The 19092-nt window shown below is 52.6% G+C and overlaps 63 non-coding genes across 63 annotated transcripts; all 63 read right to left on the bottom strand.

Annotated features, from left to right (window-relative positions):
• Positions 1 to 100: 100 nt before the first annotated feature.
• LOC122287959 lies at positions 101 to 219 on the bottom strand. Its single transcript, XR_006235239.1, has one exon. It is a non-coding gene; the product is annotated as a 5S ribosomal RNA (ribosomal RNA).
• A 189-nt stretch (positions 220 to 408) lies between these two features.
• On the bottom strand, positions 409 to 527 carry LOC122286988. Its single transcript, XR_006234297.1, has one exon. It is a non-coding gene; the product is annotated as a 5S ribosomal RNA (ribosomal RNA).
• Positions 528 to 716: 189 nt separating this feature from the next.
• LOC122286986 lies at positions 717 to 835 on the bottom strand. Its single transcript, XR_006234295.1, has one exon. It is a non-coding gene; the product is annotated as a 5S ribosomal RNA (ribosomal RNA).
• Positions 836 to 1024: 189 nt separating this feature from the next.
• On the bottom strand, positions 1025 to 1143 carry LOC122286985. Its single transcript, XR_006234294.1, has one exon. It is a non-coding gene; the product is annotated as a 5S ribosomal RNA (ribosomal RNA).
• A 178-nt stretch (positions 1144 to 1321) lies between these two features.
• On the bottom strand, positions 1322 to 1440 carry LOC122286984. The gene has a single exon (XR_006234293.1). It is a non-coding gene; the product is annotated as a 5S ribosomal RNA (ribosomal RNA).
• Positions 1441 to 1629: 189 nt separating this feature from the next.
• On the bottom strand, positions 1630 to 1748 carry LOC122286983. The gene has a single exon (XR_006234292.1). It is a non-coding gene; the product is annotated as a 5S ribosomal RNA (ribosomal RNA).
• Positions 1749 to 1937: 189 nt separating this feature from the next.
• Positions 1938 to 2056, bottom strand: LOC122286982. Its single transcript, XR_006234291.1, has one exon. It is a non-coding gene; the product is annotated as a 5S ribosomal RNA (ribosomal RNA).
• Positions 2057 to 2244: 188 nt separating this feature from the next.
• Positions 2245 to 2363, bottom strand: LOC122286980. The gene has a single exon (XR_006234289.1). It is a non-coding gene; the product is annotated as a 5S ribosomal RNA (ribosomal RNA).
• A 178-nt stretch (positions 2364 to 2541) lies between these two features.
• LOC122286979 lies at positions 2542 to 2660 on the bottom strand. The gene has a single exon (XR_006234288.1). It is a non-coding gene; the product is annotated as a 5S ribosomal RNA (ribosomal RNA).
• Positions 2661 to 2848: 188 nt separating this feature from the next.
• Positions 2849 to 2967, bottom strand: LOC122287620. Its single transcript, XR_006234910.1, has one exon. It is a non-coding gene; the product is annotated as a 5S ribosomal RNA (ribosomal RNA).
• Positions 2968 to 3145: 178 nt separating this feature from the next.
• LOC122286978 lies at positions 3146 to 3264 on the bottom strand. The gene has a single exon (XR_006234287.1). It is a non-coding gene; the product is annotated as a 5S ribosomal RNA (ribosomal RNA).
• Positions 3265 to 3453: 189 nt separating this feature from the next.
• Positions 3454 to 3572, bottom strand: LOC122286977. The gene has a single exon (XR_006234286.1). It is a non-coding gene; the product is annotated as a 5S ribosomal RNA (ribosomal RNA).
• Positions 3573 to 3750: 178 nt separating this feature from the next.
• LOC122288061 lies at positions 3751 to 3869 on the bottom strand. Its single transcript, XR_006235338.1, has one exon. It is a non-coding gene; the product is annotated as a 5S ribosomal RNA (ribosomal RNA).
• A 178-nt stretch (positions 3870 to 4047) lies between these two features.
• Positions 4048 to 4166, bottom strand: LOC122286976. Its single transcript, XR_006234285.1, has one exon. It is a non-coding gene; the product is annotated as a 5S ribosomal RNA (ribosomal RNA).
• Positions 4167 to 4355: 189 nt separating this feature from the next.
• Positions 4356 to 4474, bottom strand: LOC122286974. Its single transcript, XR_006234284.1, has one exon. It is a non-coding gene; the product is annotated as a 5S ribosomal RNA (ribosomal RNA).
• A 189-nt stretch (positions 4475 to 4663) lies between these two features.
• LOC122286973 lies at positions 4664 to 4782 on the bottom strand. The gene has a single exon (XR_006234283.1). It is a non-coding gene; the product is annotated as a 5S ribosomal RNA (ribosomal RNA).
• A 178-nt stretch (positions 4783 to 4960) lies between these two features.
• LOC122287958 lies at positions 4961 to 5079 on the bottom strand. The gene has a single exon (XR_006235238.1). It is a non-coding gene; the product is annotated as a 5S ribosomal RNA (ribosomal RNA).
• Positions 5080 to 5268: 189 nt separating this feature from the next.
• Positions 5269 to 5387, bottom strand: LOC122286972. Its single transcript, XR_006234282.1, has one exon. It is a non-coding gene; the product is annotated as a 5S ribosomal RNA (ribosomal RNA).
• Positions 5388 to 5576: 189 nt separating this feature from the next.
• Positions 5577 to 5695, bottom strand: LOC122287957. The gene has a single exon (XR_006235237.1). It is a non-coding gene; the product is annotated as a 5S ribosomal RNA (ribosomal RNA).
• Positions 5696 to 5884: 189 nt separating this feature from the next.
• LOC122287619 lies at positions 5885 to 6003 on the bottom strand. The gene has a single exon (XR_006234909.1). It is a non-coding gene; the product is annotated as a 5S ribosomal RNA (ribosomal RNA).
• A 178-nt stretch (positions 6004 to 6181) lies between these two features.
• Positions 6182 to 6300, bottom strand: LOC122286971. The gene has a single exon (XR_006234281.1). It is a non-coding gene; the product is annotated as a 5S ribosomal RNA (ribosomal RNA).
• A 189-nt stretch (positions 6301 to 6489) lies between these two features.
• Positions 6490 to 6608, bottom strand: LOC122286970. The gene has a single exon (XR_006234280.1). It is a non-coding gene; the product is annotated as a 5S ribosomal RNA (ribosomal RNA).
• Positions 6609 to 6786: 178 nt separating this feature from the next.
• On the bottom strand, positions 6787 to 6905 carry LOC122288060. The gene has a single exon (XR_006235337.1). It is a non-coding gene; the product is annotated as a 5S ribosomal RNA (ribosomal RNA).
• Positions 6906 to 7083: 178 nt separating this feature from the next.
• Positions 7084 to 7202, bottom strand: LOC122286968. The gene has a single exon (XR_006234278.1). It is a non-coding gene; the product is annotated as a 5S ribosomal RNA (ribosomal RNA).
• Positions 7203 to 7391: 189 nt separating this feature from the next.
• Positions 7392 to 7510, bottom strand: LOC122286967. The gene has a single exon (XR_006234277.1). It is a non-coding gene; the product is annotated as a 5S ribosomal RNA (ribosomal RNA).
• A 189-nt stretch (positions 7511 to 7699) lies between these two features.
• Positions 7700 to 7818, bottom strand: LOC122286966. The gene has a single exon (XR_006234276.1). It is a non-coding gene; the product is annotated as a 5S ribosomal RNA (ribosomal RNA).
• A 178-nt stretch (positions 7819 to 7996) lies between these two features.
• LOC122288414 lies at positions 7997 to 8115 on the bottom strand. Its single transcript, XR_006235675.1, has one exon. It is a non-coding gene; the product is annotated as a 5S ribosomal RNA (ribosomal RNA).
• Positions 8116 to 8304: 189 nt separating this feature from the next.
• On the bottom strand, positions 8305 to 8423 carry LOC122286965. The gene has a single exon (XR_006234275.1). It is a non-coding gene; the product is annotated as a 5S ribosomal RNA (ribosomal RNA).
• A 189-nt stretch (positions 8424 to 8612) lies between these two features.
• On the bottom strand, positions 8613 to 8731 carry LOC122284200. Its single transcript, XR_006231570.1, has one exon. It is a non-coding gene; the product is annotated as a 5S ribosomal RNA (ribosomal RNA).
• Positions 8732 to 8920: 189 nt separating this feature from the next.
• Positions 8921 to 9039, bottom strand: LOC122286964. The gene has a single exon (XR_006234274.1). It is a non-coding gene; the product is annotated as a 5S ribosomal RNA (ribosomal RNA).
• Positions 9040 to 9217: 178 nt separating this feature from the next.
• LOC122286963 lies at positions 9218 to 9336 on the bottom strand. The gene has a single exon (XR_006234273.1). It is a non-coding gene; the product is annotated as a 5S ribosomal RNA (ribosomal RNA).
• A 188-nt stretch (positions 9337 to 9524) lies between these two features.
• LOC122287618 lies at positions 9525 to 9643 on the bottom strand. The gene has a single exon (XR_006234908.1). It is a non-coding gene; the product is annotated as a 5S ribosomal RNA (ribosomal RNA).
• Positions 9644 to 9821: 178 nt separating this feature from the next.
• LOC122287980 lies at positions 9822 to 9940 on the bottom strand. The gene has a single exon (XR_006235259.1). It is a non-coding gene; the product is annotated as a 5S ribosomal RNA (ribosomal RNA).
• Positions 9941 to 10129: 189 nt separating this feature from the next.
• On the bottom strand, positions 10130 to 10248 carry LOC122286962. Its single transcript, XR_006234272.1, has one exon. It is a non-coding gene; the product is annotated as a 5S ribosomal RNA (ribosomal RNA).
• A 189-nt stretch (positions 10249 to 10437) lies between these two features.
• On the bottom strand, positions 10438 to 10556 carry LOC122286961. Its single transcript, XR_006234271.1, has one exon. It is a non-coding gene; the product is annotated as a 5S ribosomal RNA (ribosomal RNA).
• A 178-nt stretch (positions 10557 to 10734) lies between these two features.
• On the bottom strand, positions 10735 to 10853 carry LOC122288059. The gene has a single exon (XR_006235336.1). It is a non-coding gene; the product is annotated as a 5S ribosomal RNA (ribosomal RNA).
• A 178-nt stretch (positions 10854 to 11031) lies between these two features.
• Positions 11032 to 11150, bottom strand: LOC122286960. The gene has a single exon (XR_006234270.1). It is a non-coding gene; the product is annotated as a 5S ribosomal RNA (ribosomal RNA).
• A 189-nt stretch (positions 11151 to 11339) lies between these two features.
• On the bottom strand, positions 11340 to 11458 carry LOC122286958. The gene has a single exon (XR_006234269.1). It is a non-coding gene; the product is annotated as a 5S ribosomal RNA (ribosomal RNA).
• Positions 11459 to 11647: 189 nt separating this feature from the next.
• Positions 11648 to 11766, bottom strand: LOC122286956. Its single transcript, XR_006234267.1, has one exon. It is a non-coding gene; the product is annotated as a 5S ribosomal RNA (ribosomal RNA).
• Positions 11767 to 11944: 178 nt separating this feature from the next.
• On the bottom strand, positions 11945 to 12063 carry LOC122287956. The gene has a single exon (XR_006235236.1). It is a non-coding gene; the product is annotated as a 5S ribosomal RNA (ribosomal RNA).
• A 189-nt stretch (positions 12064 to 12252) lies between these two features.
• Positions 12253 to 12371, bottom strand: LOC122287803. Its single transcript, XR_006235088.1, has one exon. It is a non-coding gene; the product is annotated as a 5S ribosomal RNA (ribosomal RNA).
• A 189-nt stretch (positions 12372 to 12560) lies between these two features.
• On the bottom strand, positions 12561 to 12679 carry LOC122286955. The gene has a single exon (XR_006234266.1). It is a non-coding gene; the product is annotated as a 5S ribosomal RNA (ribosomal RNA).
• Positions 12680 to 12868: 189 nt separating this feature from the next.
• Positions 12869 to 12987, bottom strand: LOC122286954. Its single transcript, XR_006234265.1, has one exon. It is a non-coding gene; the product is annotated as a 5S ribosomal RNA (ribosomal RNA).
• A 178-nt stretch (positions 12988 to 13165) lies between these two features.
• LOC122286953 lies at positions 13166 to 13284 on the bottom strand. The gene has a single exon (XR_006234264.1). It is a non-coding gene; the product is annotated as a 5S ribosomal RNA (ribosomal RNA).
• Positions 13285 to 13472: 188 nt separating this feature from the next.
• Positions 13473 to 13591, bottom strand: LOC122287617. The gene has a single exon (XR_006234907.1). It is a non-coding gene; the product is annotated as a 5S ribosomal RNA (ribosomal RNA).
• A 178-nt stretch (positions 13592 to 13769) lies between these two features.
• On the bottom strand, positions 13770 to 13888 carry LOC122287979. The gene has a single exon (XR_006235258.1). It is a non-coding gene; the product is annotated as a 5S ribosomal RNA (ribosomal RNA).
• A 189-nt stretch (positions 13889 to 14077) lies between these two features.
• On the bottom strand, positions 14078 to 14196 carry LOC122286952. The gene has a single exon (XR_006234263.1). It is a non-coding gene; the product is annotated as a 5S ribosomal RNA (ribosomal RNA).
• A 189-nt stretch (positions 14197 to 14385) lies between these two features.
• Positions 14386 to 14504, bottom strand: LOC122286951. The gene has a single exon (XR_006234262.1). It is a non-coding gene; the product is annotated as a 5S ribosomal RNA (ribosomal RNA).
• A 189-nt stretch (positions 14505 to 14693) lies between these two features.
• LOC122286950 lies at positions 14694 to 14812 on the bottom strand. The gene has a single exon (XR_006234261.1). It is a non-coding gene; the product is annotated as a 5S ribosomal RNA (ribosomal RNA).
• Positions 14813 to 14990: 178 nt separating this feature from the next.
• On the bottom strand, positions 14991 to 15109 carry LOC122287766. The gene has a single exon (XR_006235053.1). It is a non-coding gene; the product is annotated as a 5S ribosomal RNA (ribosomal RNA).
• Positions 15110 to 15298: 189 nt separating this feature from the next.
• LOC122287205 lies at positions 15299 to 15417 on the bottom strand. Its single transcript, XR_006234508.1, has one exon. It is a non-coding gene; the product is annotated as a 5S ribosomal RNA (ribosomal RNA).
• A 189-nt stretch (positions 15418 to 15606) lies between these two features.
• LOC122286949 lies at positions 15607 to 15725 on the bottom strand. The gene has a single exon (XR_006234260.1). It is a non-coding gene; the product is annotated as a 5S ribosomal RNA (ribosomal RNA).
• Positions 15726 to 15903: 178 nt separating this feature from the next.
• On the bottom strand, positions 15904 to 16022 carry LOC122286948. The gene has a single exon (XR_006234259.1). It is a non-coding gene; the product is annotated as a 5S ribosomal RNA (ribosomal RNA).
• A 189-nt stretch (positions 16023 to 16211) lies between these two features.
• Positions 16212 to 16330, bottom strand: LOC122287616. Its single transcript, XR_006234906.1, has one exon. It is a non-coding gene; the product is annotated as a 5S ribosomal RNA (ribosomal RNA).
• A 189-nt stretch (positions 16331 to 16519) lies between these two features.
• LOC122286947 lies at positions 16520 to 16638 on the bottom strand. Its single transcript, XR_006234258.1, has one exon. It is a non-coding gene; the product is annotated as a 5S ribosomal RNA (ribosomal RNA).
• Positions 16639 to 16827: 189 nt separating this feature from the next.
• Positions 16828 to 16946, bottom strand: LOC122287147. The gene has a single exon (XR_006234452.1). It is a non-coding gene; the product is annotated as a 5S ribosomal RNA (ribosomal RNA).
• Positions 16947 to 17135: 189 nt separating this feature from the next.
• On the bottom strand, positions 17136 to 17254 carry LOC122286945. The gene has a single exon (XR_006234256.1). It is a non-coding gene; the product is annotated as a 5S ribosomal RNA (ribosomal RNA).
• A 178-nt stretch (positions 17255 to 17432) lies between these two features.
• On the bottom strand, positions 17433 to 17551 carry LOC122286944. Its single transcript, XR_006234255.1, has one exon. It is a non-coding gene; the product is annotated as a 5S ribosomal RNA (ribosomal RNA).
• A 189-nt stretch (positions 17552 to 17740) lies between these two features.
• LOC122287204 lies at positions 17741 to 17859 on the bottom strand. The gene has a single exon (XR_006234507.1). It is a non-coding gene; the product is annotated as a 5S ribosomal RNA (ribosomal RNA).
• Positions 17860 to 18048: 189 nt separating this feature from the next.
• LOC122286942 lies at positions 18049 to 18167 on the bottom strand. Its single transcript, XR_006234254.1, has one exon. It is a non-coding gene; the product is annotated as a 5S ribosomal RNA (ribosomal RNA).
• Positions 18168 to 18345: 178 nt separating this feature from the next.
• Positions 18346 to 18464, bottom strand: LOC122286941. Its single transcript, XR_006234253.1, has one exon. It is a non-coding gene; the product is annotated as a 5S ribosomal RNA (ribosomal RNA).
• A 189-nt stretch (positions 18465 to 18653) lies between these two features.
• On the bottom strand, positions 18654 to 18772 carry LOC122288606. The gene has a single exon (XR_006235863.1). It is a non-coding gene; the product is annotated as a 5S ribosomal RNA (ribosomal RNA).
• A 189-nt stretch (positions 18773 to 18961) lies between these two features.
• Positions 18962 to 19080, bottom strand: LOC122286940. Its single transcript, XR_006234252.1, has one exon. It is a non-coding gene; the product is annotated as a 5S ribosomal RNA (ribosomal RNA).
• Between the last annotated feature and the right edge of the window lie 12 nt (positions 19081 to 19092).

Here is a 19092-nt window from a genome sequence, read left to right as displayed (position 1 = left end):
CTGATTGATAGCGATGGGGTCGGTGCGATTTTCCTAAGAATCCATTGCCCGGTTGTCGTTCCGGTCCATCCGACCGGAGATGCGGTAAAAATAAAAAGGGGGGGTGCAACACGAGGACTTCCCAGGAGGTCACCCATCCTAGTACTACTCTCGCCCAAGCACGCTTAACTGCGGAGTTCTGATGGGATCCGGTGCATTAGTGCTGGTAGGATCGCACCCATCATGCTACCAGCGAAAAACTAATATAATCCTATTACGACCTAGCCGCACCATGCCTATCCCATGCCAACCGGCGATCTGATCGATACCCATTGCTACGCGATGGGGTCGGTGCGATTTTCCTAAGAATCCATTGCCCGGTTGTCGTTCCGGTCCATCCGACCGGAGATGCGGTAAAAATAAAAAGGAGGGGTGCAACACGAGGACTTCCCAGGAGGTCACCCATCCTAGTACTACTCTCGCCCAAGCACGCTTAACTGCGGAGTTCTGATGGGATCCGGTGCATTAGTGCTGGTATGATCGCACCCATCATGCTACCAGCGAAAAACTAATATAATCCTATTACGACCTAGCCGCACCCTGCCTATCCCATGCCAACCGGCGATCTGATCGATACCCATTGCTACGCGATGGGGTCGGTGCGATTTTCCTAAGAATCCATTGCCCGGTTGTCGTTCCGGTCCATCCGACCGGAGATGCGGTAAAAATAAAAAGGGGGGGTGCAACACGAGGACTTCCCAGGAGGTCACCCATCCTAGTACTACTCTCGCCCAAGCACGCTTAACTGCGGAGTTCTGATGGGATCCGGTGCATTAGTGCTGGTATGATCGCACCCATCATGCTACCAGCGAAAAACTAATATAATCCTATTACGACCTAGCCGCACCCTGCCTATCTCATGCCAACCGGCGATCTGACCGATACCCATTGCTACGCGATGGGGTCGGTGCGATTTTCCTAAAAATCCATTCCCTGGTTCTCGTTCCGGTCCATCCGACCAGAGATGCGGTAAAAATTAAAAGGGGGGGTGCAACACGAGGACTTCCCAGGAGGTCACCCATCCTAGTACTACTCTCGCCCAAGCACGCTTAACTGCGGAGTTCTGATGGGATCCGGTGCATTAGTGCTGGTATGATCGCACCCATCATGCTACCAGCGAAAAACTAATATAATCCTATTACGACCTAGCCGCACCCTGCCTATCCCATGCCAACTGGCGATCTGATTGATAGCGATGGGGTCGGTGCGATTTTCCTAAGAATCCATTGCCCGGTTGTCGTTCCGGTCCATCCGACCGGAGATGCGGTAAAAATAAAAAGGGGGGGTGCAACACGAGGACTTCCCAGGAGGTCACCCATCCTAGTACTACTCTCGCCCAAGCACGCTTAACTGCGGAGTTCTGATGGGATCCGGTGCATTAGTGCTGGTATGATCGCACCCATCATGCTACCAGCGAAAAACTAATATAATCCTATTACGACCTAGCCGCACCATGCCTATCCCATGCCAACCGGCGATCTGATCGATACCCATCGCTACGCGATGGGGTCGGTGCGAATTTCCTAAGAATCCATTGCCCGGTTGTCGTTCCGGTCCATCCGACCGGAGATGCGGTAAAAATAAAAAGGGGGGGTGCAACACGAGGACTTCCCAGGAGGTCACCCATCCTAGTACTACTCTCGCCCAAGCACGCTTAACTGCGGAGTTCTGATGGGATCCGGTGCATTAGTGCTGGTATGATCGCACCCATCATGCTACCAGCGAAAAACTAATATAATCCTATTACGACCTAGCCGCACCATGCCTATCCCATGCCAACCGGCGATCTGATCGATACCCATCGCTACGCGATGGGGTCGGTGCGATTTTCCTAAGAATCCATTGCCCGGTTGTCGTTCCGGTCCATCCGACCGGAGATGCGGTAAAAATAAAAAGGGGGGGTGCAACACGAGGACTTCCCAGGAGGTCACCCATCCTAGTACTACTCTCGCCCAAGCACGCTTAACTGCGGAGTTCTGATGGGATCCGGTGCATTAGTGCTGGTATGATCGCACCCATCATGCTACCAGCGAAAAACTAATATAATCCTATTACGGCCTAGCCGCACCATGCCTATCCCATGCCAACCGGCGATCTGATCGATACCCATTGCTACGCGATGGGGTCGGTGCGATTTTCCTAAGAATCCATTGCCCGGTTGTCGTTCCGGTCCATCCGACCGGAGATGCGGTAAAAATTAAAAGGGGGGTGCAACACGAGGACTTCCCAGGAGGTCACCCATCCTAGTACTACTCTCGCCCAAGCACGCTTAACTGCGGAGTTCTGATGGGATCCGGTGCATTAGTGCTGGTATGATCGCACCCATCATGCTACCAGCGAAAAACTAATATAATCCTATTACGACCTAGCCGCACCCTGCCTATCCCATGCCAACTGGCGATCTGATTGATAGCGATGGGGTCGGTGCGATTTTCCTAAGAATCCATTGCCCGGTTGTCGTTCTGGTCCATCCGACCGGAGATGCGGTAAAAATAAAAAAGGGGGGTGCAACACGAGGACTTCCCAGGAGGTCACCCATCCTAGTACTACTCTCGCCCAAGCACGCTTAACTGCGGAGTTCTGATGGGATCCGGTGCATTAGTGCTGGTATGATCGCACCCATCATGCTACCAGCGAAAAACTAATATAATCCTATTACGACCTAGCCGCACCCTGCCTATCTCATGCCAACCGGCGATCTGACCGATACCCATTGCTACGCGATGGGGTCGGTGCGATTTTCCTAAAAATCCATTCCCTGGTTCTCGTTCCGGTCCATCCGACCAGAGATGCGGTAAAAATTAAAAGGGGGTTGCAACACGAGGACTTCCCAGGAGGTCACCCATCCTAGTACTACTCTCGCCCAAGCACGCTTAACTGCGGAGTTCTGATGGGATCCGGTGCATTAGTGCTGGTATGATCGCACCCATCATGCTACCAGCGAAAAACTAATATAATCCTATTACGACCTAGCCGCACCCTGCCTATCCCATGCCAACTGGCGATCTGATTGATAGCGATGGGGTCGGTGCGATTTTCCTAAGAATCCATTGCCCGGTTGTCGTTCTGGTCCATCCGACCGGAGATGCGGTAAAAATAAAAAAGGGGGGTGCAACACGAGGACTTCCCAGGAGGTCACCCATCCTAGTACTACTCTCGCCCAAGCACGCTTAACTGCGGAGTTCTGATGGGATCCGGTGCATTAGTGCTGGTATGATCGCACCCATCATGCTACCAGCGAAAAACTAATATAATCCTATTACGACCTAGCCGCACCATGCCTATCCCATGCCAACCGGCGATCTGATCGATACCCATTGCTACGCGATAGGGTCGGTGCGATTTTCCTAAGAATCCATTGCCCGGTTGTCGTTCCGGTCCATCCGACCGGAGATGCGGTAAAAATAAAAAGGGGGGGTGCAACACGAGGACTTCCCAGGAGGTCACCCATCCTAGTACTACTCTCGCCCAAGCACGCTTAACTGCGGAGTTCTGATGGGATCCGGTGCATTAGTGCTGGTATGATCGCACCCATCATGCTACCAGCGAAAAACTAATATAATCCTATTACGGCCTAGCCGCACCCTGCCTATCCCATGCCAACTGGCGATCTGATTGATAGCGATGGGGTCGGTGCGATTTTCCTAAGAATCCATTGCCCGGTTCTCGTTCCGGTCCATCCGACCGGAGATGCGGTAAAAATAAAAAAGGGGGGTGCAACACGAGGACTTCCCAGGAGGTCACCCATCCTAGTACTACTCTCGCCCAAGCACGCTTAACTGCGGAGTTCTAAAGGGATCCGGTGCATTAGTGCTGGTATGATCGCACCCATCATGCTACCAGCGAAAAACTAATATAATCCTATTACGACCTAGCCGCACCCTGCCTATCCCATGCCAACTGGCGATCTGATTGATAGCGATGGGGTCGGTGCGATTTTCCTAAGAATCCATTGCCCGGTTGTCGTTCCGGTCCATCCGACCGGAGATGCGGTAAAAATAAAAAGGGGGGGTGCAACACGAGGACTTCCCAGGAGGTCACCCATCCTAGTACTACTCTCGCCCAAGCACGCTTAACTGCGGAGTTCTGATGGGATCCGGTGCATTAGTGCTGGTATGATCGCACCCATCATGCTACCAGCGAAAAACTAATATAATCCTATTACGACCTAGCCGCACCCTGCCTATCCCATGCCAACCGGCGATCTGATCGATACCCATTGCTACGCGATGGGGTCGGTGCGATTTTCCTAAGAATCCATTGCCCGGTTCTCGTTCTGGTCCATCCGACCGGAGATGCGGTAAAAATAAAAAAGGGGGGTGCAACACGAGGACTTCCCAGGAGGTCACCCATCCTAGTACTACTCTCGCCCAAGCACGCTTAACTGCGGAGTTCTGATGGGATCCGGTGCATTAGTGCTGGTATGATCGCACCCATCATGCTACCAGCGAAAAACTAATATAATCCTATTACGACCTAGCCGCACCCTGCCTATCCCATGCCAACCGGCGATCTGATCGATACCCATTGCTACGCGATGGGGTCGGTTTGATTTTCCTAAAAATCCATTCCCTGGTTCTCGTTCCGGTCCATCCGACCAGAGATGCGGTAAAAATTAAAAGGGGGGGTGCAACACGAGGACTTCCCAGGAGGTCACCCATCCTAGTACTACTCTCGCCCAAGCACGCTTAACTGCGGAGTTCTGATGGGATCCGGTGCATTAGTGCTGGTATGATCGCACCCATCATGCTACCAGCGAAAAACTAATATAATCCTATTACGACCTAGCCGCACCCTGCCTATCCCATGCCAACTGGCGATCTGATTGATAGCGATGGGGTCGGTGCGATTTTCCTAAGAATCCATTGCCCGGTTGTCGTTCCGGTCCATCCGACCGGAGATGCGGTAAAAATAAAAAGGGGGGGTGCAACACGAGGACTTCCCAGGAGGTCACCCATCCTAGTACTACTCTCGCCCAAGCACGCTTAACTGCGGAGTTCTGATGGGATCCGGTGCATTAGTGCTGGTAGGATCGCACCCATCATGCTACCAGCGAAAAACTAATATAATCCTATTACGACCTAGCCGCACCATGCCTATCCCATGCCAACCGGCGATCTGATCGATACCCATTGCTACGCGATGGGGTCGGTGCGATTTTCCTAAGAATCCATTGCCCGGTTGTCGTTCCGGTCCATCCGACCGGAGATGCGGTAAAAATAAAAAGGAGGGGTGCAACACGAGGACTTCCCAGGAGGTCACCCATCCTAGTACTACTCTCGCCCAAGCACGCTTAACTGCGGAGTTCTGATGGGATCCGGTGCATTAGTGCTGGTATGATCGCACCCATCATGCTACCAGCGAAAAACTAATATAATCCTATTACGACCTAGCCGCACCCTGCCTATCCCATGCCAACCGGCGATCTGATCGATACCCATTGCTACGCGATGGGGTCGGTGCGATTTTCCTAAGAATCCATTGCCCGGTTGTCGTTCCGGTCCATCCGACCGGAGATGCGGTAAAAATAAAAAGGGGGGGTGCAACACGAGGACTTCCCAGGAGGTCACCCATCCTAGTACTACTCTCGCCCAAGCACGCTTAACTGCGGAGTTCTGATGGGATCCGGTGCATTAGTGCTGGTAGGATCGCACCCATCATGCTACCAGCGAAAAACTAATATAATCCTATTACGACCTAGCCGCACCATGCCTATCCCATGCCAACCGGCGATCTGATCGATACCCATTGCTACGCGATGGGGTCGGTGCGATTTTCCTAAGAATCCATTGCCCGGTTGTCGTTCCGGTCCATCCGACCGGAGATGCGGTAAAAATAAAAAGGAGGGTTGCAACACGAGGACTTCCCAGGAGGTCACCCATCCTAGTACTACTCTCGCCCAAGCACGCTTAACTGCGGAGTTCTGATGGGATCCGGTGCATTAGTGCTGGTATGATCGCACCCATCATGCTACCAGCGAAAAACTAATATAATCCTATTACGACCTAGCCGCACCCTGCCTATCCCATGCCAACTGGCGATCTGATTGATAGCGATGGGGTCGGTGCGATTTTCCTAAGAATCCATTGCCCGGTTGTCGTTCTGGTCCATCCGACCGGAGATGCGGTAAAAATAAAAAAGGGGGGTGCAACACGAGGACTTCCCAGGAGGTCACCCATCCTAGTACTACTCTCGCCCAAGCACGCTTAACTGCGGAGTTCTGATGGGATCCGGTGCATTAGTGCTGGTATGATCGCACCCATCATGCTACCAGCGAAAAACTAATATAATCCTATTACGACCTAGCCGCACCATGCCTATCCCATGCCAACCGGCGATCTGATCGATACCCATTGCTACGCGATGGGGTCGGTGCGATTTTCCTAAGAATCCATTGCCCGGTTGTCGTTCCGGTCCATCCGACCGGAGATGCGGTAAAAATAAAAAGGGGGGGTGCAACACGAGGACTTCCCAGGAGGTCACCCATCCTAGTACTACTCTCGCCCAAGCACGCTTAACTGCGGAGTTCTGATGGGATCCGGTGCATTAGTGCTGGTATGATCGCACCCATCATGCTACCAGCGAAAAACTAATATAATCCTATTACGGCCTAGCCGCACCCTGCCTATCCCATGCCAACTGGCGATCTGATTGATAGCGATGGGGTCGGTGCGATTTTCCTAAGAATCCATTGCCCGGTTCTCGTTCCGGTCCATCCGACCGGAGATGCGGTAAAAATAAAAAAGGGGGGTGCAACACGAGGACTTCCCAGGAGGTCACCCATCCTAGTACTACTCTCGCCCAAGCACGCTTAACTGCGGAGTTCTAAAGGGATCCGGTGCATTAGTGCTGGTATGATCGCACCCATCATGCTACCAGCGAAAAACTAATATAATCCTATTACGACCTAGCCGCACCCTGCCTATCCCATGCCAACTGGCGATCTGATTGATAGCGATGGGGTCGGTGCGATTTTCCTAAGAATCCATTGCCCGGTTGTCGTTCCGGTCCATCCGACCGGAGATGCGGTAAAAATAAAAAGGGGGGGTGCAACACGAGGACTTCCCAGGAGGTCACCCATCCTAGTACTACTCTCGCCCAAGCACGCTTAACTGCGGAGTTCTGATGGGATCCGGTGCATTAGTGCTGGTATGATCGCACCCATCATGCTACCAGCGAAAAACTAATATAATCCTATTACGACCTAGCCGCACCCTGCCTATCCCATGCCAACCGGCGATCTGATCGATACCCATTGCTACGCGATGGGGTCGGTGCGATTTTCCTAAGAATCCATTGCCCGGTTCTCGTTCTGGTCCATCCGACCGGAGATGCGGTAAAAATAAAAAAGGGGGGTGCAACACGAGGACTTCCCAGGAGGTCACCCATCCTAGTACTACTCTCGCCCAAGCACGCTTAACTGCGGAGTTCTGATGGGATCCGGTGCATTAGTGCTGGTATGATCGCACCCATCATGCTACCAGCGAAAAACTAATATAATCCTATTACGACCTAGCCGCACCCTGCCTATCCCATGCCAACCGGCGATCTGATCGATACCCATTGCTACGCGATGGGGTCGGTTTGATTTTCCTAAAAATCCATTCCCTGGTTCTCGTTCCGGTCCATCCGACCAGAGATGCGGTAAAAATTAAAAGGGGGGGTGCAACACGAGGACTTCCCAGGAGGTCACCCATCCTAGTACTACTCTCGCCCAAGCACGCTTAACTGCGGAGTTCTGATGGGATCCGGTGCATTAGTGCTGGTATGATCGCACCCATCATGCTACCAGCGAAAAACTAATATAATCCTATTACGACCTAGCCGCACCCTGCCTATCCCATGCCAACTGGCGATCTGATTGATAGCGATGGGGTCGGTGCGATTTTCCTAAGAATCCATTGCCCGGTTGTCGTTCCGGTCCATCCGACCGGAGATGCGGTAAAAATAAAAAGGGGGGGTGCAACACGAGGACTTCCCAGGAGGTCACCCATCCTAGTACTACTCTCGCCCAAGCACGCTTAACTGCGGAGTTCTGATGGGATCCGGTGCATTAGTACTGGTAGGATCGCACCCATCATGCTACCAGCGAAAAACTAATATAATCCTATTACGACCTAGCCGCACCATGCCTATCCCATGCCAACCGGCGATCTGATCGATACCCATTGCTACGCGATGGGGTCGGTGCGATTTTCCTAAGAATCCATTGCCCGGTTGTCGTTCCGGTCCATCCGACCGGAGATGCGGTAAAAATAAAAAGGAGGGGTGCAACACGAGGACTTCCCAGGAGGTCACCCATCCTAGTACTACTCTCGCCCAAGCACGCTTAACTGCGGAGTTCTGATGGGATCCGGTGCATTAGTGCTGGTATGATCGCACCCATCATGCTACCAGCGAAAAACTAATATAATCCTATTACGACCTAGCCGCACCCTGCCTATCCCATGCCAACCGGCGATCTGATCGATACCCATTGCTACGCGATGGGGTCGGTGCGATTTTCCTAAGAATCCATTGCCCGGTTGTCGTTCCGGTCCATCCGACCGGAGATGCGGTAAAAATAAAAAGGGGGGGTGCAACACGAGGACTTCCCAGGAGGTCACCCATCCTAGTACTACCCTCGCCCAAGCACGCTTAACTGCGGAGTTCTGATGGGATCCGGTGCATTAGTGCTGGTATGATCGCACCCATCATGCTACCAGCGAAAAACTAATATAATCCTATTACGACCTAGCCGCACCCTGCCTATCTCATGCCAACCGGCGATCTGACCGATACCCATTGCTACGCGATGGGGTCGGTGCGATTTTCCTAAAAATCCATTCCCTGGTTCTCGTTCCGGTCCATCCGACCAGAGATGCGGTAAAAATTAAAAGGGGGGGTGCAACACGAGGACTTCCCAGGAGGTCACCCATCCTAGTACTACTCTCGCCCAAGCACGCTTAACTGCGGAGTTCTGATGGGATCCGGTGCATTAGTGCTGGTATGATCGCACCCATCATGCTACCAGCGAAAAACTAATATAATCCTATTACGACCTAGCCGCACCCTGCCTATCCCATGCCAACTGGCGATCTGATTGATAGCGATGGGGTCGGTGCGATTTTCCTAAGAATCCATTGCCCGGTTGTCGTTCCGGTCCATCCGACCGGAGATGCGGTAAAAATAAAAAGGGGGGGTGCAACACGAGGACTTCCCAGGAGGTCACCCATCCTAGTACTACTCTCGCCCAAGCACGCTTAACTGCGGAGTTCTGATGGGATCCGGTGCATTAGTGCTGGTATGATCGCACCCATCATGCTACCAGCGAAAAACTAATATAATCCTATTACGACCTAGCCGCCCCATGCCTATCCCATGCCAACCGGCGATCTGATCGATACCCATCGCTACGCGATGGGGTCGGTGCGAATTTCCTAAGAATCCATTGCCCGGTTGTCGTTCCGGTCCATCCGACCGGAGATGCGGTAAAAATTAAAAGGGGGTTGCAACACGAGGACTTCCCAGGAGGTCACCCATCCTAGTACTACTCTCGCCCAAGCACGCTTAACTGCGGAGTTCTGATGGGATCCGGTGCATTAGTGCTGGTATGATCGCACCCATCATGCTACCAGCGAAAAACTAATATAATCCTATTACGACCTAGCCGCACCCTGCCTATCCCATGCCAACTGGCGATCTGATTGATAGCGATGGGGTCGGTGCGATTTTCCTAAGAATCCATTGCCCGGTTGTCGTTCTGGTCCATCCGACCGGAGATGCGGTAAAAATAAAAAAGGGGGGTGCAACACGAGGACTTCCCAGGAGGTCACCCATCCTAGTACTACTCTCGCCCAAGCACGCTTAACTGCGGAATTCTGATGGGATCCGGTGCATTAGTGCTGGTATGATCGCACCCATCATGCTACCAGCGAAAAACTAATATAATCCTATTACGACCTAGCCGCACCATGCCTATCCCATGCCAACCGGCGATCTGATCGATACCCATTGCTACGCGATGGGGTCGGTGCGATTTTCCTAAGAATCCATTGCCCGGTTGTCGTTCCGGTCCATCCGACCGGAGATGCGGTAAAAATAAAAAGGGGGGGTGCAACACGAGGACTTCCCAGGAGGTCACCCATCCTAGTACTACTCTCGCCCAAGCACGCTTAACTGCGGAGTTCTGATGGGATCCGGTGCATTAGTGCTGGTATGATCGCACCCATCATGCTACCAGCGAAAAACTAATATAATCCTATTACGGCCTAGCCGCACCATGCCTATCCCATGCCAACCGGCGATCTGATCGATACCCATTGCTACGCGATGGGGTCGGTGCGATTTTCCTAAGAATCCATTGCCCGGTTGTCGTTCCGGTCCATCCGACCGGAGATGCGGTAAAAATAAAAAGGGGGGGTGCAACACGAGGACTTCCCAGGAGGTCACCCATCCTAGTACTACTCTCGCCCAAGCACGCTTAACTGCGGAGTTCTGATGGGATCCGGTGCATTAGTGCTGGTATGATCGCACCCATCATGCTACCAGCGAAAAACTAATATAATCCTATTACGGCCTAGCCGCACCCTGCCTATCCCATGCCAACTGGCGATCTGATTGATAGCGATGGGGTCGGTGCGATTTTCCTAAGAATCCATTGCCCGGTTCTCGTTCCGGTCCATCCGACCGGAGATGCGGTAAAAATAAAAAAGGGGGGTGCAACACGAGGACTTCCCAGGAGGTCACCCATCCTAGTACTACTCTCGCCCAAGCACGCTTAACTGCGGAGTTCTAAAGGGATCCGGTGCATTAGTGCTGGTATGATCGCACCCATCATGCTACCAGCGAAAAACTAATATAATCCTATTACGACCTAGCCGCACCCTGCCTATCCCATGCCAACTGGCGATCTGATTGATAGCGATGGGGTCGGTGCGATTTTCCTAAGAATCCATTGCCCGGTTGTCGTTCCGGTCCATCCGACCGGAGATGCGGTAAAAATAAAAAGGGGGGGTGCAACACGAGGACTTCCCAGGAGGTCACCCATCCTAGTACTACTCTCGCCCAAGCACGCTTAACTGCGGAGTTCTGATGGGATCCGGTGCATTAGTGCTGGTATGATCGCACCCATCATGCTACCAGCGAAAAACTAATATAATCCTATTACGACCTAGCCGCACCCTGCCTATCCCATGCCAACCGGCGATCTGATCGATACCCATTGCTACGCGATGGGGTCGGTGCGATTTTCCTAAGAATCCATTGCCCGGTTCTCGTTCTGGTCCATCCGACCGGAGATGCGGTAAAAATAAAAAAGGGGGGTGCAACACGAGGACTTCCCAGGAGGTCACCCATCCTAGTACTACTCTCGCCCAAGCACGCTTAACTGCGGAGTTCTGATGGGATCCGGTGCATTAGTGCTGGTATGATCGCACCCATCATGCTACCAGCGAAAAACTAATATAATCCTATTACGACCTAGCCGCACCCTGCCTATCCCATGCCAACCGGCGATCTGATCGATACCCATTGCTACGCGATGGGGTCGGTTTGATTTTCCTAAAAATCCATTCCCTGGTTCTCGTTCCGGTCCATCCGACCAGAGATGCGGTAAAAATTAAAAGGGGGGGTGCAACACGAGGACTTCCCAGGAGGTCACCCATCCTAGTACTACTCTCGCCCAAGCACGCTTAACTGCGGAGTTCTGATGGGATCCGGTGCATTAGTGCTGGTATGATCGCACCCATCATGCTACCAGCGAAAAACTAATATAATCCTATTACGACCTAGCCGCACCCTGCCTATCCCATGCCAACTGGCGATCTGATTGATAGCGATGGGGTCGGTGCGATTTTCCTAAGAATCCATTGCCCGGTTGTCGTTCCGGTCCATCCGACCGGAGATGCGGTAAAAATAAAAAGGGGGGGTGCAACACGAGGACTTCCCAGGAGGTCACCCATCCTAGTACTACTCTCGCCCAAGCACGCTTAACTGCGGAGTTCTGATGGGATCCGGTGCATTAGTGCTGGTAGGATCGCACCCATCATGCTACCAGCGAAAAACTAATATAATCCTATTACGACCTAGCCGCACCATGCCTATCCCATGCCAACCGGCGATCTGATCGATACCCATTGCTACGCGATGGGGTCGGTGCGATTTTCCTAAGAATCCATTGCCCGGTTGTCGTTCCGGTCCATCCGACCGGAGATGCGGTAAAAATAAAAAGGAGGGGTGCAACACGAGGACTTCCCAGGAGGTCACCCATCCTAGTACTACTCTCGCCCAAGCACGCTTAACTGCGGAGTTCTGATGGGATCCGATGCATTAGTGCTGGTATGATCGCACCCATCATGCTACCAGCGAAAAACTAATATAATCCTATTACGACCTAGCCGCACCCTGCCTATCCCATGCCAACCGGCGATCTGATCGATACCCATTGCTACGCGATGGGGTCGGTGCGATTTTCCTAAGAATCCATTGCCCGGTTGTCGTTCCGGTCCATCCGACCGGAGATGCGGTAAAAATAAAAAGGGGGGGTGCAACACGAGGACTTCCCAGGAGGTCACCCATCCTAGTACTACTCTCGCCCAAGCACGCTTAACTGCGGAGTTCTGATGGGATCCGGTGCATTAGTGCTGGTATGATCGCACCCATCATGCTACCAGCGAAAAACTAATATAATCCTATTACGACCTAGCCGCACCCTGCCTATCTCATGCCAACCGGCGATCTGACCGATACCCATTGCTACGCGATGGGGTCGGTGCGATTTTCCTAAAAATCCATTCCCTGGTTCTCGTTCCGGTCCATCCGACCAGAGATGCGGTAAAAATTAAAAGGGGGGGTGCAACACGAGGACTTCCCAGGAGGTCACCCATCCTAGTACTACTCTCGCCCAAGCACGCTTAACTGCGGAGTTCTGATGGGATCCGGTGCATTAGTGCTGGTATGATCGCACCCATCATGCTACCAGCGAAAAACTAATATAATCCTATTACGACCTAGCCGCACCCTGCCTATCCCATGCCAACTGGCGATCTGATTGATAGCGATGGGGTCGGTGCGATTTTCCTAAGAATCCATTGCCCGGTTGTCGTTCCGGTCCATCCGACCGGAGATGCGGTAAAAATAAAAAGGGGGGGTGCAACACGAGGACTTCCCAGGAGGTCACCCATCCTAGTACTACTCTCGCCCAAGCACGCTTAACTGCGGAGTTCTGATGGGATCCGGTGCATTAGTGCTGGTATGATCGCACCCATCATGCTACCAGCGAAAAACTAATATAATCCTATTACGACCTAGCCGCACCATGCCTATCCCATGCCAACCGGCGATCTGATCGATACCCATCGCTACGCGATGGGGTCGGTGCGAATTTCCTAAGAATCCATTGCCCGGTTGTCGTTCCGGTCCATCCGACCGGAGATGCGGTAAAAATTAAAAGGGGGTTGCAACACGAGGACTTCCCAGGAGGTCACCCATCCTAGTACTACTCTCGCCCAAGCACGCTTAACTGCGGAGTTCTGATGGGATCCGGTGCATTAGTGCTGGTATGATCGCACCCATCATGCTACCAGCGAAAAACTAATATAATCCTATTACGACCTAGCCGCACCCTGCCTATCCCATGCCAACTGGCGATCTGATTGATAGCGATGGGGTCGGTGCGATTTTCCTAAGAATCCATTGCCCGGTTGTCGTTCTGGTCCATCCGACCGGAGATGCGGTAAAAATAAAAAAGGGGGGTGCAACACGAGGACTTCCCAGGAGGTCACCCATCCTAGTACTACTCTCGCCCAAGCACGCTTAACTGCGGAATTCTGATGGGATCCGGTGCATTAGTGCTGGTATGATCGCACCCATCATGCTACCAGCGAAAAACTAATATAATCCTATTACGACCTAGCCGCACCATGCCTATCCCATGCCAACCGGCGATCTGATCGATACCCATTGCTACGCGATGGGGTCGGTGCGATTTTCCTAAGAATCCATTGCCCGGTTGTCGTTCCGGTCCATCCGACCGGAGATGCGGTAAAAATAAAAAGGGGGGGTGCAACACGAGGACTTCCCAGGAGGTCACCCATCCTAGTACTACTCTCGCCCAAGCACGCTTAACTGCGGAGTTCTGATGGGATCCGGTGCATTAGTGCTGGTATGATCGCACCCATCATGCTACCAGCGAAAAACTAATATAATCCTATTACGGCCTAGCCGCACCATGCCTATCCCATGCCAACCGGCGATCTGATCGATACCCATTGCTACGCGATGGGGTCGGTGCGATTTTCCTAAGAATCCATTGCCCGGTTGTCGTTCCGGTCCATCCGACCGGAGATGCGGTAAAAATTAAAAGGGGGGGTGCAACACGAGGACTTCCCAGGAGGTCACCCATCCTAGTACTACTCTCGCCCAAGCACGCTTAACTGCGGAGTTCTGATGGGATCCGGTGCATTAGTGCTGGTATGATCGCACCCATCATGCTACCAGCGAAAAACTAATATAATCCTATTACGGCCTAGCCGCACCATGCCTATCCCATGCCAACCGGCGATCTGACCGATACCCATTGCTACGCGATGGGGTCGGTGCGATTTTCCTAAAAATCCATTCCCTGGTTCTCGTTCCGGTCCATCCGACCAGAGATGCGGTAAAAATTAAAAGGGGGGGTGCAACACGAGGACTTCCCAGGAGGTCACCCATCCTAGTACTACTCTCGCCCAAGCACGCTTAACTGCGGAGTTCTGATGGGATCCGGTGCATTAGTGCTGGTATGATCGCACCCATCATGCTACCAGCGAAAAACTAATATAATCCTATTACGACCTAGCCGCACCCTGCCTATCCCATGCCAACTGGCGATCTGATTGATAGCGATGGGGTCGGTGCGATTTTCCTAAGAATCCATTGCCCGGTTGTCGTTCCGGTCCATCCGACCGGAGATGCGGTAAAAATAAAAAGGGGGGGTGCAACACGAGGACTTCCCAGGAGGTCACCCATCCTAGTACTACTCTCGCCCAAGCACGCTTAACTGCGGAGTTCTGATGGGATCCGGTGCATTAGTGCTGGTATGATCGCCCCCATCATGCTACCAGCGAAAAACTAATATAATCCTATTACGACCTAGCCGCACCATGCCTATCCCATGCCAACCGGCGATCTGATCGATACCCATTGCTACGCGATGGGGTCGGTGCGATTTTCCTAAGAATCCATTGCCCGGTTGTCGTTCCGGTCCATCCGACCGGAGATGCGGTAAAAATAAAAAGGGGGGGTGCAACACGAGGACTTCCCAGGAGGTCACCCATCCTAGTACTACTCTCGCCCAAGCACGCTTAACTGCGGAGTTCTGATGGGATCCGGTGCATTAGTGCAGGTATGATCGCACCCATCATGCTACCAGCGAAAAACTAATATAATCCTATTACGACCTAGCCGCACCATGCCTATCCCATGCCAACCGGCGATCTGATCGATACCCATTGCTACGCGATGGGGTCGGTGCGATTTTCCTAAGAATCCATTGCCCGGTTGTCGTTCCGGTCCATCCGACCGGAGATGCGGTAAAAATTAAAAGGGGGGGTGCAACACGAGGACTTCCCAGGAGGTCACCCATCCTAGTACTACTCTCGCCCAAGCACGCTTAACTGCGGAGTTCTGATGGGATCCGGTGCATTAGTGCTGGTATGATCGCACCCATCATGCTACCAGCGAAAAACTAATATAATCCTATTACGACCTAGCCGCACCCTGCCTATCCCATGCCAACTGGCGATCTGATTGATAGCGATGGGGTCGGTGCGATTTTCCTAAGAATCCATTGCCCGGTTGTCGTTCTGGTCCATCCGACCGGAGATGCGGTAAAAATAAAAAAAGGGGGTGCAACACGAGGACTTCCCAGGAGGTCACCCATCCTAGTACTACTCTCGCCCAAGCACGCTTAACTGCGGAGTTCTGATGGGATCCGGTGCATTAGTGCTGGTATGATCGCACCCATCATGCTACCAGCGAAAAACTAATATAATCCTATTACGACCTAGCCGCACCCTGCCTATCTCATGCCAACCGGCGATCTGACCGATACCCATTGCTACGCGATGGGGTCGGTGCGATTTTCCTAAAAATCCATTCCCTGGTTCTCGTTCCGGTCCATCCGACCAGAGATGCGGTAAAAATTAAAAGGGGGGTTGCAACACGAGGACTTCCCAGGAGGTCACCCATCCTAGTACTACTCTCGCCCAAGCACGCTTAACTGCGGAGTTCTGATGGGATCCGGTGCATTAGTGCTGGTATGATCGCACCCATCATGCTACCAGCGAAAAACTAATATAATCCTATTACGACCTAGCCGCACCATGCCTATCCCATGCCAACCGGCGATCAGATCGATACCCATTGCTACGCGATGCGGTCGGTGCGATTTTCCTAAGAATCCATTGCCCGGTTCTCGTTCCGGTCCATCCGACCGGAGATGCGGTAAAAATAAAAAAGGGGGGTGCAACACGAGGACTTCCCAGGAGGTCACCCATCCTAGTACTACTCTCGCCCAAGCACGCTTAACTGCGGAGTTCTGATGGGATCCGGTGCATTAGTGCTGGTATGATCGCACCCATCATGCTACCAGCGAAAAACTAATATAATCCTATTACGACCTAGCCGCACCCTGCCTATCCCATGCCAACCGGCGATCAGATCGATACCCATTGCTACGCGATGCGGTCGGTGCGATTTTCCTAAGAATCCATTGCCCGGTTCTCGTTCCGGTCCATCCGACCGGAGATACGGTAAAAATAAAAAGGGGGGGTGCAACACGAGGACTTCCCAGGAGGTCACCCATCCTAGTACTACTCTCGCCCAGGCACGCTTAACTGCGGAGTTCTGATGGGATCCGGTGCATTAGTGCTGGTATGATCGCACCCATCATGCTACCAGCGAAAAACTAATATAATCCTATTACGACCTAGCCGCACCCTGCCTATCTCATGCCAACCGGCGATCTGACCGATACCCATTGCTACGCGATGGGGTCGGTGCGATTTTCCTAAAAATCCATTCCCTGGTTCTCGTTCCGGTCCATCCGACCAGAGATGCGGTAAAAATTAAAAGGGGGGGTGCAACACGAGGACTTCCCAGGAGGTCACCCATCCTAGTACTACTCTCGCCCAAGCACGCTTAACTGCGGAGTTCTGATGGGATCCGGTGCATTAGTGCTGGTATGATCGCACCCATCATGCTACCAGCGAAAAACTAATATAATCCTATTACGACCTAGCCGCACCCTGCCTATCCCATGCCAACTGGCGATCTGATTGATAGCGATGGGGTCGGTGCGATTTTCCTAAGAATCCATTGCCCGGTTGTCGTTCCGGTCCATCCGACCGGAGATGCGGTAAAAATAAAAAGGGGGGGTGCAACACGAGGACTTCCCAGGAGGTCACCCATCCTAGTACTACTCTCGCCCAAGCACGCTTAACTGCGGAGTTCTGATGGGATCCGGTGCATTAGTGCTGGTATGATCGCACCCATCATGCTACCAGCGAAAAACTAATATAATCCTATTACGACCTAGCCGCACCATGCCTATCCCATGCCAACCGGCGATCTGATCGATACCCATCGCTACGCGATGGGGTCGGTGCGATTTTCCTAAGAATCCATTGCCCGGTTGTCGTTCCGGTCCATCCGACCGGAGATGCGGTAAAAATAAAAAGGGGGGGTGCAACACGAGGACTTCCCAGGAGGTCACCCATCCTAGTACTACTCTCGCCCAAGCACGCTTAACTGCGGAGTTCTGATGGGATCCGGTGCATTAGTGCAGGTATGATCGCACCCATCATGCTACCAGCGAAAAACTAATATAATCCTATTACGACCTAGCCGCACCATGCCTATCCCATGCCAACCGGCGATCTGATCGATACCCATTGCTACGCGATGGGGTCGGTGCGATTTTCCTAAGAATCCATTGCCCGGTTGTCGTTCCGGTCCATCCGACCGGAGATGCGGTAAAAATTAAAAGGGGGGGTGCAACACGAGGACTTCCCAGGAGGTCACCCATCCTAGTACTACTCTCGCCCAAGCACGCTTAACTGCGGAGTTCTGATGGGATCCGGTGCATTAGTGCTGGTATGATCGCACCCATCATGCTACCAGCGAAAAACTAATATAATCCTATTACGACCTAGCCGCACCCTGCCTATCCCATGCCAACTGGCGATCTGATTGATAGCGATGGGGTCGGTGCGATTTTCCTAAGAATCCATTGCCCGGTTGTCGTTCTGGTCCATCCGACCGGAGATGCGGTAAAAATAAAAAAAGGGGGTGCAACACGAGGACTTCCCAGGAGGTCACCCATCCTAGTACTACTCTCGCCCAAGCACGCTTAACTGCGGAGTTCTGATGGGATCCGGTGCATTAGTGCTGGTATGATCGCACCCATCATGCTACCAGCGAAAAACTAATATAATCCTATTACGACCTAGCCGCACCCTGCCTATCTCATGCCAACCGGCGATCTGACCGATACCCATTGCTACGCGATGGGGTCGGTGCGATTTTCCTAAAAATCCATTCCCTGGTTCTCGTTCCGGTCCATCCGACCAGAGATGCGGTAAAAATTAAAAGGGGGGTTGCAACACGAGGACTTCCCAGGAGGTCACCCATCCTAGTACTACTCTCGCCCAAGCACGCTTAACTGCGGAGTTCTGATGGGATCTGGTGCATTAGTGCTGGTATGATCGCACCCATCATGCTACCAGCGAAAAACTAATATAATCTTATTACGACCTAGCCGCACCATGCCTATCCCATGCCAACCGGCGATCTGATCGATACCCATCGCTACGCGATGGGGTCGGTGCGATTTTCCTAAGAATCCATTGCCCGGTTGTCGTTCCGGTCCATCCGACCGGAGATGCGGTAAAAATAAAAAGGGGGGGTGCAACACGAGGACTTCCCAGGAGGTCACCCATCCTAGTACTACTCTCGCCCAAGCACGCTTAACTGCGGAGTTCTGATGGGATCCGGTGCATTAGTGCTGGTATGATCGCACCCATCATGCTACCA

Source organism: Carya illinoinensis, chromosome 11 (genome assembly GCF_018687715.1).
Source record: "Carya illinoinensis cultivar Pawnee chromosome 11, C.illinoinensisPawnee_v1, whole genome shotgun sequence".
NCBI classification, from domain to species: domain Eukaryota; kingdom Viridiplantae; phylum Streptophyta; class Magnoliopsida; order Fagales; family Juglandaceae; genus Carya; species Carya illinoinensis.
Note: the sequence above shows the minus strand (reverse complement) of the source record. Positions and strands in the feature narration are given on the sequence as shown.